This window comes from Trachypithecus francoisi, unplaced genomic scaffold (genome assembly GCF_009764315.1).
Source record: "Trachypithecus francoisi isolate TF-2019V2 unplaced genomic scaffold, Tfra_2.0 Lachesis_group11, whole genome shotgun sequence".
Taxonomy (NCBI): domain Eukaryota; kingdom Metazoa; phylum Chordata; class Mammalia; order Primates; family Cercopithecidae; genus Trachypithecus; species Trachypithecus francoisi.
The window spans coordinates 88,254,777-88,271,735 of record NW_022681456.1 but is presented as its reverse complement, the minus strand read 5'-3'; the positions used below and the strand labels follow the sequence as shown (position 1 = coordinate 88,271,735).

General features: G+C 43.1%; 1 protein-coding gene across 4 annotated transcripts in view; it reads right to left on the bottom strand.

Moving 5' to 3' along the window:
* SLC38A1 (solute carrier family 38 member 1) overlaps positions 1 to 6,295 on the bottom strand; it is an 87,222-nt gene extending 80,927 nt beyond the window's left edge. For 2 of the 4 annotated variants that reach the window (XM_033222326.1, XM_033222325.1), the window contains exon 1: positions 5,392 to 5,910. The gene's annotated coding sequence lies outside the window, so the exon portion shown is untranslated. Of the gene's footprint in view, positions 1 to 5,391 lie in introns of all 4 variants that reach the window. The other 2 variants (XM_033222324.1, XM_033222327.1) reach the window with 2 other exon arrangements.
* Between the last annotated feature and the right edge of the window lie 10,664 nt (positions 6,296 to 16,959).

Here is a 16,959-nt window from a genome sequence, read left to right as displayed (position 1 = left end):
GGAACAAACTGGGGAGCTTTAAAAAAAAAAAGTGATAAGGGGACACTACACACACAACAGTCTCTGACTTAGTTGGTATAGGACAGGATCCAAGCATGGTTATTTTAAATGCTGTACAGGGGAGAGCATTCTTATATGCAGCCAGTGTTAAGATCCCCAGATTTAGAATAAAAATTAAAACAAAAGCAGCTAGTGCTCAGGTAGGCAAGATAAATGGGCAAAGCAGACTGGACATAAGGAACTGGAGAACACGTGTCCCATCTATTTCCCTCCAACCAGTGGGAGGAATGAGACCAGTCTTTTTTTTTTTTTTTTTTTTTCAATAAATGCCAGAAATCTAAATTTTAAGTGAAATTCTGGCAACTAATTTCAACTAATTTTAAAAGAAAGTGTAAGTCACATAAAATATGCTCACAAGCTTAATTTGGCTCTTTAGCCACCAGTTTGCAACCTAAACAAAACTGGTTCAATAAATCAAGCACAATATTTTCTCTGTGCTCTGCCCTGTCTGTCTCCTACCCAGAGCCTCTTTCTTCTATACCTTGGTCCATAGCCTATCCCTTTCTTTTTCCTTTCCATTGTCTTTTTCTTTTCCAACTTCATCACTCCTAAGAGATGGAAACTGAGATCCACACATTAAATCTTCATGTGGCTCTGGCTGTATCACTGGACAGGCTTCTATGCCTGGGAAAATTCAGGTTATAAACTGTAACCTGAGGCTGTGGCTCCATGATGTCAACAAATGGTTGGTTTCGTAAAATCAGGGGGAAAATCAGTCAAGCTCATAATTTCACACCACTAAGACTAAGACTTTGTCAAGCAACATATGGAGGTCCTCATTTAATTTCTGATTTTGTTTTGTTTTCCTTGCTTTAAATCTAAACCAATGCATGTCAAAATCACTCCTGATATTTTTTAAGCTCCCATATTTGGGCTCCACCCCAGGCCAGTTAAATCTGAATCTCTGGAGATGAAGTCTTGGCATTGATAGCTTTTAAAACACCCTAGATGAGTCTAGTGTGAAGTCTGCTCTGAGACTCACTAATCTAAAACCATCACCTGACCCTGAAGATTAGCAGTGTGCTCAATGCCAGACGACTATCATCTTGAATTGTTTAAGGACTTTCTCACCTCTGCTCTCATTGTATCTTCACAACTCGGAGGTAGGCAGCTCTGATACTATTATTAGCATTGGACAAATGAGAAAATGAGGCACAAAAACGTGAAATGAGTTGCTCAAGGGTACCCAGCTAGTTATTGGCAAAGACACATTGTAACCTCACTTGAAACAGAGTTACTTACTAATACTAGAGGAATTCAGTGATTTGGAAGGTAACAAGGTTAGGGGAACTCCTCTGCAGTTAGTAAGGTTATCACTAGAAAACAAATGTGATCAATATTCAGAAATAAGTACAACAATATTTTTAAATTTAAAATTTTACTTTAAATTTAGGTTCAGTGTCTTTTTGTAGGTTATTGAAGCTAATCTTTTAATTTTACTTAAAATTTTTTTATTTCAATAGCTTTTGGGGTAACAGTGATTTTTGGTGGTTATACAAATGAATTGAAAGTGATGAAATCTGAGACTTTAGTGCACTTGTCATCTGAGTAGTATACATTGTACCCAATATGTAGCTTTTTATCTTGCATCCTCCCTTCCAACCTCTGGATTCTGAGTCTCCACAGTCCATTACATTACTCCGTGTGCATACAAGATGTCTTTTTCTAAGTCTATCACAGGTTTTCAAAGTACTTCTGCACACTTACTTCTCCCATCTCCTCACCACCTTTCATAGATGTATATTCTCCCAGACACTAAAAAGATCCAGGTAGTTTCCATTAAGATATTATTTTCAGAAAAGTATTTTAAAAAGATTACATAGTCATAGAATTTCAGAGGTAAAGTGAACTTTACTGATCAACTTTCTCTCCCTCCTCTGATAGATGAGAGTCTGGTTTAATTCAATACATATACATATGGAATGCTAACACTATACCAAATACTTCACAATCATTATCTTAATTAAATTCTTACCATAACTCAATAAAATGGGTACCACCAACACTACCACCACCATCATCATTCCCATTAAGCAAATGAAAAAACTGAGGCTTAGAGATGCCAAACACCTTACCCAAGGTTCCTGGGTGAGTAAGTTGAAGCCTGATATTTACATTTGACTCAAAGCTTAAACCCCTATTCACCACCTTCCATCATCTGGAGTAACAATAGTGCAAAACGTGAAAGATAAACAAATCTTCATGCAAATGCCAATGAGGCGATCAGTGAACACTTCTCCCAAGAGGTGGAAAAGTGGCATCAGGGATAGGCCATCACAAGTACACAGGATTTCAGTAGGCATTCTGAAGCCGAAAAGTGATAGGGAGGGAATAGGGTGAACTGAGAGAAAGAAAATGTCAAGAGAAAAAGTTGGAAAGAGATGAGGAGGCAGATTGCAAAGGGTCCTAAGTGCATGACTAAGAAATTTAGACTGTATTTGTGTGCAATGGAAACCCACGGAAGTTTTTAAAAGCAAGGTCCTTTAACAAAATATGAACTGAATTTTAGAAATATAAATCTCATGAAAGAATGGAGATTTAATTAGGGGATCATAATTTGGTATGGAGGAGACCAACAGGAAAGCTGTCGCACCTCAGTAACTGGCTGTTTCACTCTTAACCATGTGTTGTGCTTGCATTTTTCTCCACCGCCCACTCCCACTTCCCGGAGATTGTTCAAGGCACCTCTATATCTGTTTCATATGTCTCCAAGTCTAGGTCAGGTGACAGGGACCTGAACTTGGGCAGTGGAAATGGAGACAAGAGGACAAGTGTGAGGGGTATTTTCAAGGGCCTGGTCACTGCTCAAAGTGGGGAGGGCAGTAAGAGAAGGAGAAGCAGAGAAGAAAAAGACTCTAATTTTCAAACTTACGAGAAGGGGAACAGATGAGATATAGAAAGGAAGGGATGGTCAGTAACATCACAAAGAGATGAACAAGATGGCTTGACCAAGGTCTCAATCCAACAAGTATTTATTAAGCAGGTACTATGTGCTGGACATTAGAGGAACAATGAGTAAAATCGGTTTTCGTCCACAAACATCACCCAGAGTAAAGAAAAGAGTAGCAACAGTCAGATGTCAGGACTCCTAAACATGGTTCTCCTTTCATTAAATGGCCTTAATTCATGGAGCATCATAAAAAATATACATAAACAACATACGTATAGGTTTAAAGATCCAAAGCACCTTTAAAATCTATTCATCTATCTGTTCAATTATATTACAGTCAAAGAAGAGTGCAGTAAGTACTTGCTGTTCCTTCTTCCTGTTCCTTCTGCTGGCCTTCTTCCCTCAATTATAGAAATAGCTGGTCCCTTTTCATCATTCGGGTCTGAGGACAAATGTTATATACCCTCACACTGGCCCTCCCGGTGAGTCACTCTATTGCAAGCATCCTCCGCCATCACATGATCCTGTTTTACTTCTTCATTGCACTAAGAATACCTGAAATTTATATGCCTACATTTATCTAGTCTGTTTCCCCCTGAGAATGGAAGCTTTATAGAAGGTGAAACAAATCTTGTTAGTTGCTGCCAGTCGCACAGTAAACCCTCTGTGGAAAATGGTTATTGGCCACATTTTTTAAAAAAGCGAATAAATCTCAAGATTAAAACCTCAAACCAAACTAGGCCAGTTTCCAATTGCTTACCGCGACATACTGAAAACTCGAGTGACTCTCAAGAGAAAAGCCATTTTGAGGCTGGGGTCGAACCAAAATCCAGGGGGTCCACACCAGGTCAGTACCCTGGAATTAGCTGTTTTGCAAGATTTCGGGAGGACCAAACTAGCATGAGGTATCTGACAACGAGGCCAGCCACGCACCGAGCTCAGGTTTTATTTCCGTTGTCCTTCTGACGTCAGAAAAAGCACGAGTTGCTGCACAGTTTCTTTTATCAAGGTGACAAATTACACCCTCGCTGGGCCCTGCATTCTGCAAACCGTAAATTTATTTTCCTCCTCCCCCTTGTATTGAAAAATGTAAAAACCCACTGCAGAGAGGTCAAAACCCCTTCCAAACGCAAATGAATACCGTTTTCTAGCAGAGGCGTCTTTTTTCACTTTTACTACACACATCACTGTGGATTCGTCTGAGAAAGTAGACGAATCCTGGCGGCAGTTAGTTTCTAACAGAGAACGAGGGTTTGTATAAGCCCCGGGTCCGCGCCGCAGAGCAAGACAAAGGACTCTGAATTGTAGCACCACCTTCCCCAGTCCAAGGCAGCCTGTGAAAGGCACTGGGAGCGGCGTGACGCGGTTACCGCGAAATTCCTTTTGCTGCCATATGCACTTGTGCCTTCTCTGACTATAGTTCAGCAAAAACCTCGGGCGGGCGATTTGGCAGGGAATCGGCGCCCAGGCAGCCGGGTAACCTACCGGATCCCAGCGGTGCTGAGGAGCCCCACTCTCCGGGAGGTGGATAATTTAGGAGGCAAAGGGTTCGCACAAGGGCGAAGGTGCGCTCTCCTCCCGGCACCGACCCACGCATTTAAAGGCCTCCGTGGCAATGTTTAGGGACGCGAGCTTGCTGTCGGGGGTTGGGAAGGAGGTAGGACTGGAAGCGAGAGCAGTTAGCGCCCAAGACCGCGCAAGAGGTGGCCTTTTGTTCGCTGGCTCCAGCACATCCCGGCTCTCGAAAAAACACTATTCCTGTCCCCCGCCACCCTCTGCATTTTAGAAAAATCTCTTCAGGGCAGGAAAGGACAGTGAGTCACTTGCAAACATCCTTTAGTAATTTCTCCTCGCGCCCTCCTACTTCCCCGCGTTACAGAGGGGCAGAGCACCAGGAAGGACGGCAAACGCGCCCCGGTTTACTGGTGGTCCGCCGCGGCTACCCAGCCGGCCACACGCAGCACCCCAGGACATCACACGATCTCCCCTAGGCCTTGCGGACACAGGAAATTTTCCCCAAAGGTCGGGGATTCAAACACTCCTGGAACAGGGTCGCGCCCTCGGGTCAGATGCGCTCTCCTTCCAGACCTGCGTGGTTCCCGGCCCTCGTAAAAATGGAACCAGATCTGGTACCACACTCCGCCACAGCCACAAGAAAACAGACCGAAGCCACAGGAAAACAAACCAAAAAGTAAGCCACAGCACACGCAAAGGTGAACTCGGGGGCCCTGGCGTTTCCTCGCTCTGCCGCATGCATTCGGGAAGCACAGGAGACCTGGACTTTTCCTCTCCTAAAAGCAACATCCGAAAGCATCCGGCACAGCCTAGCTCTCTCTGCTTTCACGCCAGCAGAGATGATTTCTACGTTACCGCCTCCTCCTACATCTAAACATCCCCTCGCCGCTTGCCCAGCCCTCCCAGGGAACGGATAATCACCTTACCTCCGCAGATAAAGGGAAAGGTGGCGAAAGGCGACGTGGATGTGTCCGCCCTTCCGGGGTTTTTACCCTCGGCAGTTTGATGTCCTTTGTGTCAAGGTCTGGCTGCGGAGGCCGGGAAAAGGTGGCTCCCGTCAGTCAGGGCTGGGCAGGGAGCTTGGCGTGGCCTGGCGGATTTCCGAGGAAGGTGAAGGGCGGAGGCTCCTGGCGACCTTCAGGCGGAGTGGCGTGGCTGCCCTAGTCCGCGCTCGCTTGTCTCTCCTCCTCCTTTCCGGGCCGATTGCATCAGAATCTCCCCTCACCACCAACCCCCACTCACACTCTGCTCGCCGGCCTCGCACTTACATCTACATGCACCCGCGCTGAGGGTCACGAATCGGAGTCATTTTCCTACTGGGAGGCGCGTGGCCCTTCCGCAACCATGGCTTGTGATGGTTTAAGGGGGACAGGCCATTCCTCCCTATCCCGCGCGCCGTCTCCTCCCCTCCTGTGCGCCCGCTCTTTAACCAAAGCTGCGTGTCACTGAGCCGTGCCGGTCACATGGTGTCACTGCTGGCGGCCGCGCCTTGCTGCCTCCCTCTTGCAGCTCTCTGACGATGCAGCGACCGCGGCTGGCGGAGATTGAGCAACGGGGAAAGGGTGAGGGAGGGGTTGCGGGGCCCGCGTGTGCCCGGCGCACTGAAGGTGGCACCGGGAGCGGAGGCTGCGCACCGCCCTGGCACCTGCCCCTCTCCCACCCGGGGCCCGGCGGCGTGTTCGGAACCCAGCTGCGGCGGCAGCTGGAGAATGAGAGCCCTTAGGGATGGGGGTGGGGCGGCTAAAGGGGCACCGGAGGAGGACAGGAGGGCTGCGCGTTCCGCTGGGGCCTGCATTTTGGGTACGCCAGAGCCCCGCCGGGGCCGAAGGAGCGAGTTGCATCGTGGGAAGGGCGCAGCATGAGGATGGCCGCGGAGTGGCCGGTCCGAGCCCAGCCCGGACAGCCGCGGGGAGCGCCTGGGACTACGAGCAGCGTTGGAGGGGAGGGTTGGCCCTGGGTACAGCCCGCAGATGGCCCGGGTTGGCGGGAAGGGGAACGAAGCGACAGGGGAAGCGGGGAGCTCGGGCACCTTTAGAAACCCTTTGTCCCTATTCTGAAGCGGGAGGCACCTCCCTTCTTCCGGATCCAGCACCCGCAGACCTGGCAAGCCCTTCCTGAGATCTGCCCTGTGGAGCTCTGCTTTGGGGACTGGGTGTGAGGCAACCAGAAGGATTTGCTGAGCGCCGAGAAAGCACCGGCCTAGGCGCAAAGGAGCTCTTGGAGGGCCTGGAGACTCCATGTGGTTCTGACCGAAGGACCTGGTGCGTCCAGGTTAACTGAGCTGGGGTGCTCCAAGTCCTGGGGACGAGGGAGCGGGATGGAGGGGAACAGGGGCAACTGGGCCTGGTTCCCTTTTCCCCTGCTTACTCTTTGTTTCAGACACAGCCCCCTTTCACTGGCTGGGCACTTCCTTGCAGAGGAGTTGTGTCTTAAAATGGCGACAGGAAATCCCACCTGCGCCTCAGCCAATTACACTGTCATAGCGCGAATTTGCAGGGTGGAAACGCGAGCTTTTTATTGACAGGGATGGTTCAGTCTCCTGTTCATGGTTCATCAAAACAGGAAGAGCAAGGTGAATCATAATTCAAAAATTACCTGGAGCGTTTCAAGCAGACAGTAGTCATTGTATTTGAGTGAATTTTGCTTTTTCATCACCACTGGAAAAGCAAGATGATAACCAAATTTGAAACTCATCACGGACTAAACTTCTTATTCCCTTCGAATGGCTGTAAATGGCCTTTATTAGTTCAATAGTGGCTTCTTGAGAATCCTGTTTAGAAGGCATGCTCTTGAGAAGTACTGAGAAATGGAAAGTTCAGAGCAAACAGAAAGGGCAAACACATGGGCAGGCTAGCTCAGACAGGCCTGCATTCAATTTCTTCCTTTGACACTTACTGCTTCCCTCGTCTGCTTAACTTTTGTACTAATCCTGTTTTCTACATTTGTAAAAAAGGGGAGAAGAGTACACACAACATAGCAATATTCTATAGGTCATCAAAAAGTTGGTTCTTTCTACCTTACTAAAGGAAGCTAATTTAGTGTGAAATTCATGATTTTAAGTAGTGTGCACCTTGCCTGGCACAAATAATTCTTATCAATAAGGTAAAAAAAAACTGAATAGGTAAAGTAGATGAACTATGAGCCATAGCTTAATAGGCCTGTTGGAATATTTACCTTATTAAAGGCAGAATGTATATTCATCAGTGTTTGAAGATTATCTGAACCAAGCTTATCTTTTGATTCCAATTTTAACTTACTGGCTAGTTTCTATATACCAAAATGACTGCAGTTATTTAGCACTTTTTGAATTGGATTCAATAGTTATGAATTGAGCTCCTATGATATGGCAGCTATTGTGCTAAGGACTTTACATGTAAATATCTCATTTAAAGCTTTCAGTCCCTCAATTGGGTATTATCCTGTTTGTATAAACAAGAAAACAAGTACAAAATTGAATTAGCCATGTTCACCTAAGACAGTAATTAGTAAAGGGGAAGTGATTCCCATTCAGGTCCGAATTCAAAATCCGTGCTCAGTCTTCACAGTGGTACTACAACCATTTGCAATCAGACATTCTTGGGCCTAGAGTTTGAAGGATCTTCACCCCTCCTCTGGATTTTAGTTGAAAACCTAGAACCAGAGTAAACATCAACATGGAGGCTGCTGTGGTCTCAAATTGAGGCCAGAGATGTCTGGATGATTCCTCTATTCACTGTGTGCTTACTGAGAGACAAACAGCAGGTTAAACACTTCACAGATGGTCTCTCATTTAATTCTCATGACATTCCTAATAGGGCAGCCTATCCTAATCCCTGACTCAAAGGTTAGGGAATTTATCCCAAGTCCACACAGCCCTAAGTGGCACACCCAAATCTTACATCCAGAGCTGACTGCTAAGCCAGTTTTCTGTGGCTGAATCTAAAATGTTCCCTGATTCTGGAATAACCATCTTTGGAGGGCTAGTGGGTGGAAAGGGTCTCGGGCCACTCTGCCTCTGAATAGGAACCACTGCCCTATTTTAGTAGAGTCCAGGGATTTTTTTTCAGTAACCAGGAGTTTTCAGGAAGTTTTCTCAGTAATAGGATTGTGAGGTTCAAGAGCCTTCTTGATAGTATCTAATGTTATTTGTGGACCTTTCCCATTTGAGCAGATTTCCAATGTTATTAAGGTATTCAGGACACATTACCAGGTTTGATTGTAGGCTGCCCTATGGAACTGAGAAAATTCTGTATCTGCTCTGAAAGTGAGGTTAGGGAAGAAATTTGTACTATGAAAGGAGAATTGGGTAACTTTAGGTGGCCTGAGAGTTTTCTTGTAGCCCCCATAGCTCTTTTTGGTATGGCTCCAGGAAGGTGGGGCAGCTTTGTGAAGAAAAATCAATTATACCCCAAAGAGGATTCAGCCTGAACTTAAGCCACATCTGCTCTCATCCCAGCTTCACCCTGTACTCACCCGGGTTGCACTTGCTCCCTACCTGGGTTGCCCAGTAGGACAGCTGCAGAAGGGGCCACCACCAGCTGTGCACTTACAGAGAATATGTGCTTTCCTGCACTAGTTTTCAAAGCTTTTCAAATACATCTGGTTTGATACCAGCAGTCTTCTTGTATAAGAATTTTTGGGTAATAAGATCAAAACTATTTTCTGAATATAGTGTTTTTTAAAAATCTGTGAAGGACTACCAGTGGAAAATCTGATTTTTAACAATGATGAAAAAGTAGGAAAGTCAGCTGGTAAGATTATCTCAGAACAAGTGTCCTGCATGTCTTCTACTTGTAACAGAAACACTGCAGCCATTAGATGAACAAATCCAATCTCATTGGAAAATAAATTGTTTATTCTTCAGTCTTTTATTCCTATTTATAGGGTCTACCCTAAACAACAAATGGTCTTTAAGATGATTAGTTTTCCTTGACTTACATTTTTTTGCCTGATTAACTCTTTTTATGATACTTGATGTTCTTTGAATCTCATCCATAGATGACAATATTTGACACTAGAAGTTAGTAAAGCAGACATAGGAAAAGCACATTTGCAATTAAAAGAGCTCCCAAATTGTGTTGGCCAGCCTTCTGCAGATACATAGCACTGTGTGCCCTAACATTCCTTGGTGGGTAGCACTGTGTCAGGAGCTATTGTTACCTCTTCCATCATTGAAATGAACATTCTACCTCACCAGATGGATAACTGATTCTGGCAAGAGGTCAAATACCCCCACTTATTCTAAACTGAAGTTAGATTAAAATCCCAGAACAAAACTATCTTTTATTATCTTATTAGTTAATTAATTTTAGAAACAAGGTATCATTCTGTTGCCCAGGTTGGAATGCAGTAGTTCAATCATAATAGCTCACCACAGCCTCAGATGGAATCAGGGGATCCTCCTGCCTCAGCTTCCTGAGTAGCTGGGACTACAGGTGTGTGCCACTACCCCTGGTTATTCTTTATTATTATGATTGTAGAAACAGATTTTCACTTTGATGTCCAGTCTGGTCTCAACCTTATGGCCTCAAGCCACCCTCCTGCCTCGGTCTCCCAAAAATGTTAGGATCACAGGCCCGAACCATACCCGACTCGAGACGCTTTAAAAATGTCTCTGTCTCTGATTTTGGCCTGAGTCATATTTGTAAGGTCACTTATTTATTTTCTATCTGTTAGGGGAAGTGGAAGTGGAGTTTATTAGGAATTGCAACTGTGTGGCAATACTGTGACATTTATTCAACTTAACTAAAGACCCAGGACCGAATAATCAGTCCTGGAAGTTTAATATCTAACTTGTCTGATATGCAACATTCTGCAGATCAACTGTGAGTGCAGTTCCTTAGCTTGTTGCAAAATGGGGAAAATGATATGGATATAGTTTGGATGTGTGTCCCTACCCGAATCTCATATCGAAATGTAATTCCTAATGTTGGAGGTGGGACCTGTTGGGAGGTGATTGGATCATGGGGGCAGATTTCTGACACATGGTTTAGTACCATCCCCTTGTGTGCTTTTCTCATGATAGTGAGTGAGTTCTCCAGAGATCTGGTTGTTCTCACTCTCCGGCTCCTGCTTTCACCATGTGAAGTTCCTGCTCCTGCTTTGGCTTCTGCTAAGAGTAAAAGCTTCCTGAGGCCTCCCCAGAAGCAGATGCTCCCATGTTTCCTGTACAGTCTGCAGATCTGTAAGCCAATTATACCTCTTTTCTTTATAAATCATCCAGTTTCAGGTGTTTCTTTATAGCAATGCAAGAATGGACTCATACAGATACCCATCTGGTGATCAAATGACTCAAAGCCTACAGAGTACCTAAGCACAGTGCTGGGTATATAATAAGTGTCCAATAAATGGTACTTGTTATTATTTTGCATGCTTTGCAGAAATAAAAATGGGGCAATGAAGTTTCAAAGTCCAAGTTTATAGGCACAAAGTATTCTATAATGTTCACTTCATGCTGAAACAGCTGTTAAGCCCACACCTCCACTCCCATTTCTCCTATAGTGGGAATGAGGAGAGAGAAGGTATTAAAGAAGAGTTAGGCCTCCAATTCAACTCTCAATCTTAACTTTAAGGTGAGAAAGATAAGTTTTGAACCTATAAGAATGTGTTAATTAAGAAGTAGAAGTGGGCCGGGCGCAGTAACTCACCCCCGTAATCCCAGCACTTTGGAAGGCCGAGGTGGGCAGATCACCTGAGGTAGGGAGTTCAAGACCAGACTGACCAACATGGAGAAACCCCTTCTCTACTAAAAATACAAAATTAGCCGGGTGTGGTGGCACATGCTTGTAATCCCAGTTACTCGTGAGGCTGAGGCAGGAGAATCGCTTGAACCCAGGAGGCAGAAGTTGTAGTGAGCTGAGATCATGCCGTTGCACTCCAGCCTGGGCAACAGGAACAAAATTCCATCTCAAAAAAAAGAAAAGAAGAAAAAAGAAAAGAAAAGGTACCTTTGGGAAGAAGCATTTAAATTTTTTTTTCTTCTGCTGGCAGTATTTAGGAGGAAGAATTCTATTTATTACTTGAGTAGAGTAACATGCTTTACTAAAATAAGCTTCCATTCTAAAGATTGTGTTCTTTTTTGTTTGTTTGTTTTGTTTTGTTTGTTGTTGTTGTTGTTGTTGTTTCTGACAGAGACTTGCTCTGTTGCCCAGGCTGGAGTGCAGTGGTGTGATCTCGGCTCACTGCAACCTCCGCCTCCTGTGTTTGAGTGATTCTCCTGCCTCAGCCTCCTGAGTAGTTGGGAATACAGGAGTACACCACCACACCCAGCTAATTTTTGTAATTCTAGTAGAGGCGGGGTTTCACCATATTGGTCAGGCTGGTCTCAAACTCCTGACCTCAGGTGATCCACCCGCTGTGGCCTCCCAAAGTGCTGGGATTACAGGCATAAACCACCACACCCGGCCCATGATTGTTCTTAAAATAAGAAACACCACATAATATTCAGTGTGCTTGATTTTGAAGGGTTCTTTATTTGGTTATATTTTAGGCATATGAAACTATTTCATAATCACAAAGGGGGTAATTTAATGAGATTTAGAATTGATAGTCTTCTGTTGACATATATTTATAGTTATTTATACACATATTTATGTGTTCCTAAAATAAAATGTTCAAAGTTTTTGATTCAAATGTAACATGTCCAGAATTGAAATCATTGTGTGTGTTTCCAACTTGAACCCTCTTCTCTTCCCATAAACCCCATATTGGGAAATGGCACCACCATGGGCATAGTTGCTCAAGCTAGAAGGATGGGGGTATTTTGGCTCATCCCTTTCACTCTTCACATCTAATTAATTCACTCTTCTGAGTAACATTTACTAAATGCCAGGCCTTCTGCTAGTCTTTCGTGAAGCTTGGAGTTAGAGTGAGAGATCAATATTACTCAAATGATCTTGCCAGTGAATGTACAAGTTACAGGTGGAGATAAGTGCTCTGCAGAAGGGAGTATGGCTCTGTGAGAGGAACAGAGGACCAGTTCTGACCTAGGAATCAAGGAAGACTTCCCTGAGGACGTGACCCTTGTTTGGACTCTATTCTGTTTATGCTAAGGATTTTAATAAGGAGCAGGTGATGGACATGACCCAGTGTACATTTTTAGAGGAATATCATGAGTCCTATCACTTCATCTCCTAAATATTTCTGACATCTGTTCGCTTTCCTCCATCCTCACGACCTTCACTGGTATGGGCCTCCATCAGCTCACTGTGGGGGAAGTTTCCCTCATAGGGCACTGATAACACATCTCATTAAAACTATACCACATATACCTCCCCAACATAATATGTTCATGTATGTATTTGACAATAATATATATGTATTACTATCCTATTTATTATATACATTAAAAGCATTCACAAAAAATTAAAAATTAAAATGGTAAGATTTTACATTTATTTATTTGATAACAATACTTTATTCTATTACTAAACATATATTCCTAATTGTCATTAAGGTATTTTCATGTTAGAGAAATTTGCTTCACTATACAATATCATTTTTTTAAATCTTAGTTTAATACTCTGTGATACAGCAGTTCACAAGTCTACTTTCAAATCTGGCTTTCAAATTTGATTCTTTCACGTAATGGCTGTCATAGCTGAAAAGGGACCTCACAGAGACCCAGTGGGGGCAGTGCCCTGTGGGCTACACTTCCCAAATCAAGCCATTCATTTCTCAATCCCATGCACTAATTTACAATGATTTACTTATTTTTCATTGTTAGCCTACAAATGGACACTAAAATGAGGGTCATTCTTAATAACTATGAATGTGAACCCATGAAACCTACTTCATAATTCTGAATTTGTTTTGACAGATTCTTTTCCACAGTCAGAGGGCCATTGCTATACCTGACATGTGGCTGACAAAAGAAGTCTTAATAGGACTGGAAGTGTCAGCTCTACTTTTTCTTGCTTCTTTATTCTCATGTTACTATTATTTTTAAAATCTGAGGTTTAGAGGAATCTTCTAACTCTACTTGTCTATTTGGGAAGACAAGCTAAACTAGATAATATAATTTATAAATTCCCTCAACTAAGTGCACAGAACTATAATACATTGAAATCTGCCAAAGAGAACAAGTCAGTGAGGGCACCACTGTATTCCTTTGTGTCTTCTTCGAGATACCTTGAGTACTGTAAGTGACAGGGAGCCATTTGATGTATGGGCTGAAGGGGGCCACCATCAATCTAGTAACCTAAACAGAAGTTCCAATATTTTCACCCTGCAGTCCACTTCGTAACCCTTAGCCTTCCACAAGAGTCTCCTAACTGGAATCCCTCCATCCACTCCTGGGCACCTAATGTCTCTACTACAGATTAGAAATTACTTTCACAGAAGGCCATTTCTGAAACCCAAACTAGTTTATGTGTTACCCTACACTGAAATTATTCAGAGGCTACCTTCCCCACTAATCTGCAAGTTTCACAAAGGTAGATGCCATGTTCTTAATGGTTTTCCAGCACATAACACATAGCAGAAGCTCAATAAATATTTGTTGAATGGATAAATGAGTAAACAGAATATTTTTACAGTTAAATACCTTTAATTCTTTTATATTTACTTTAAATTTCAAGTCCTTAGAGGAGGAAGAATTGAAAAAATATGAAATATCAAATATACATTTAGCTAAATTTTTAAAGTTTAGTAGGCTATATGCACAAATCAAATGAATAGCAATATTTGGAACTGTAACTATTTTTGGAATCTTGTGTGAATAAATTATAATTTTAAAACATCAACACTAAGTGCCTACTGAATGTCATTTTTAAGGGAAAAAAGAAACATCAGTCTGTATTTAAAAAGTAACATACTTCATTTAACAGTTTTCTAATTTAGCAAATTATCGGGAGAATTCAGAACCCCAATCACCTAAAAATTATCTTCCTTAAGAGTAAGTGTGGTTTTTGCTTCCAGAATCATCTGGATAAGTGCCAGCATTCTCCAAGTCACTTTCTTGGTATGAAATGAACATTTGTGGCCAGGCGTGGTGGCTCATGTCTTGAATTCCAGCACTTCAGGAGGCCGAGGTGGGCAGATCATGAGGTCAAGAGATCGAGACCATCCTGGCCAACATGGTGAAACCTGTCTCTACTAAAAATGCAAAAATTAGCTGGGCATGGTGACGTGTGCCTGTAATGCCAGCTATTTGGGAGGCTGAGGCAGGAGAATCGCTTGAGCCCGGGAGGCAGAGGTTGCAGTGAGCTGAGATTGCGCCACTGCACTGCAGCCTGGCGACAGAACGAGACTCCGTCTCAAAAAAAAAAAAAAAAAAAAGAAAAAGAAAAAGAAATGAACATTTGTAAATAAAGTCTAATTAAATTTTATACTTTAAAAGAAGAGTTACAGGTTAATTTGTTCTGTTGTTTCTTGTTGCTATTTTTATAACATTAGTATTTTGGAATTAACACTGTGGTTCAGATATGAACCATTTCACAAAATCAGCTTAATAATGGAGTCAACGATTATTTCTCTTTATTCAATCTTGTTACTTAGCTCAAAAAAGAACTGCACTGATTTTTCCTTTTCAGTGATGAAAAGGAATAGAATGCTAGAAAACCATCTTACAGCTTGGCATTGTTTTCACTTGTTTATTTATTCATTTATTCAATGAATGTATTCCAAGTTAATTCTTTTTGCAGCATTCTTTATCTGATTCTTGTCTCCTCTGGAAACTTCCTCCTTAATTTATTTTTTGCTTCTATATTTTCATCCTCATTTGTATTGACTGTAAAATAGTCAAGCCTCTCTTATTAAAAAAGAAAGAGATGGGGAGAAGAGAGGAAAGGGGAGACAGGAAAAGAAAGAGAGGAAATATCCTTTGATTTTACATTTTTCTCTTTCTGTGGCTCTCATATTTCTTCTATTTAAGAGCCAAGATTTTTGAAAGAATGGTTAATAAGTTTCAAAACTTTTATTTCCCACTCACTCTTTAAATACCCACACCAACTCACAAAATTAATTTATTCTCACTGTAGAAAACTTGGAAAATGCAGCAAAATGGAAAGAAGAAAATCAAAACCATCTGTAAATTTATATACTGCAGTTACCATTGTTGATTTTTAGTTCGTTTTGTTTATATGCATGTATTTTTTACATTCAGAATCATGTCCAATTTCATATTTGTATATGACCTTAAATTATGATCTTTTTATGATATCATTAAAATTTTTCAAAAACCTAAATTTTAATAACTACAAAATATTCTACCATAAAGTTTTATAATAGTTATTAATTTCAGATTTTCATTTTGTGTAAGTATGTATAATACTTTGTCCCAATCTCTGATTATGTCCATAAGATAAATTTCTGGAAGTAGAATTACAGGGTTAAAAGAGCAACATTTAAAAATACCTGATACAGGAGGAGTGGCTTCAAGATGGCTGATAGAAGTACCAGGTACTCACTTCCTCCTAAAGGAAGGACCCAAATAGTAAGTAATCACACCTCAAACAGAGTGTCTACGAAAGAACACTGGAATTCATCAGGAAAGTGACAGGGAACATCTGAGGCATGGAAGGAAAGGGAAGCAAGGCAGCTGGTCCAGCTGGCATCAGCTGGGAGCCAGGAGATGCTCTTTGGTGCACCAAAGGGTAAGTGAGAGACTCCCAGTGGTCCACATTCACACCATGGACTCCTACAGTGCTAGCCATAGGAAAGCCCCTCAGCCCTCACAGGCTCTGAGACTAGTGTAAGGAACTGCCTGAAGTCCATACCACAGCATTGTTCCAGAGAGATAGTTTGTGCTAGGTCCCACACATTCCTCAAAACCCAAGCAGCTGGCCAGGCACAGGGGCTCATGGCTGTAATTCCAGCACTTTGAGAGGCTGAGGTGGGCGGATTGTTGACCCCAGGAGTTTGAGAATAGCGTGGGCAACATGGAGGAACCCCATCTCTGCAAAAAATACAAAAATTAGCCAGATGTGGTGGTGTGCACCTGTAATCCCAGCTATTTGGAAAGCTGAGGTGGGAGGATTGCTTGAGCCCGGGAGGTCGAGGCTACAGTGAGCCATGATTGCACCACTGCACTCCAGCCTTAAAACAGAGCAAGACTTTGTCTCAAAAACAAAAACCAAAAAACCCCAAGCAGCTGTAGCACCATGCCATTTTGAGATCCCAGCCCCCAACAGACTGCATCCTGCCCTAGAATCCAATAATCCCTGTATTTCCACATTCATGGAGCCCTACTGACCCCCTCCCAAGTCTGTCTGGAGGGCTGCAGTGGTACAATGCTGGCTGGACCCAGCAGTGTGGCCAGGTCCCTAGTACTTTAGCCTACAGTGTCCTACACCCAAGAAAATGGGCAGTATAGCACACCAGAGAAGATGCCACCAGGACAAAAAGAGCAGAAGTGTGCACTCCCCAGAGCTTGAGGCCATGGCCACTGACAGCAACTCTGCTCTCTCACACCTTCAGTAGTGGGGCTGCCATGCACCTGCACATGCCTGCAGAGGGCCTGAGGACTGACCTGCCCAAATGCCATCCTGGGGCCTGAAGACAGGCTTACCCTGCTC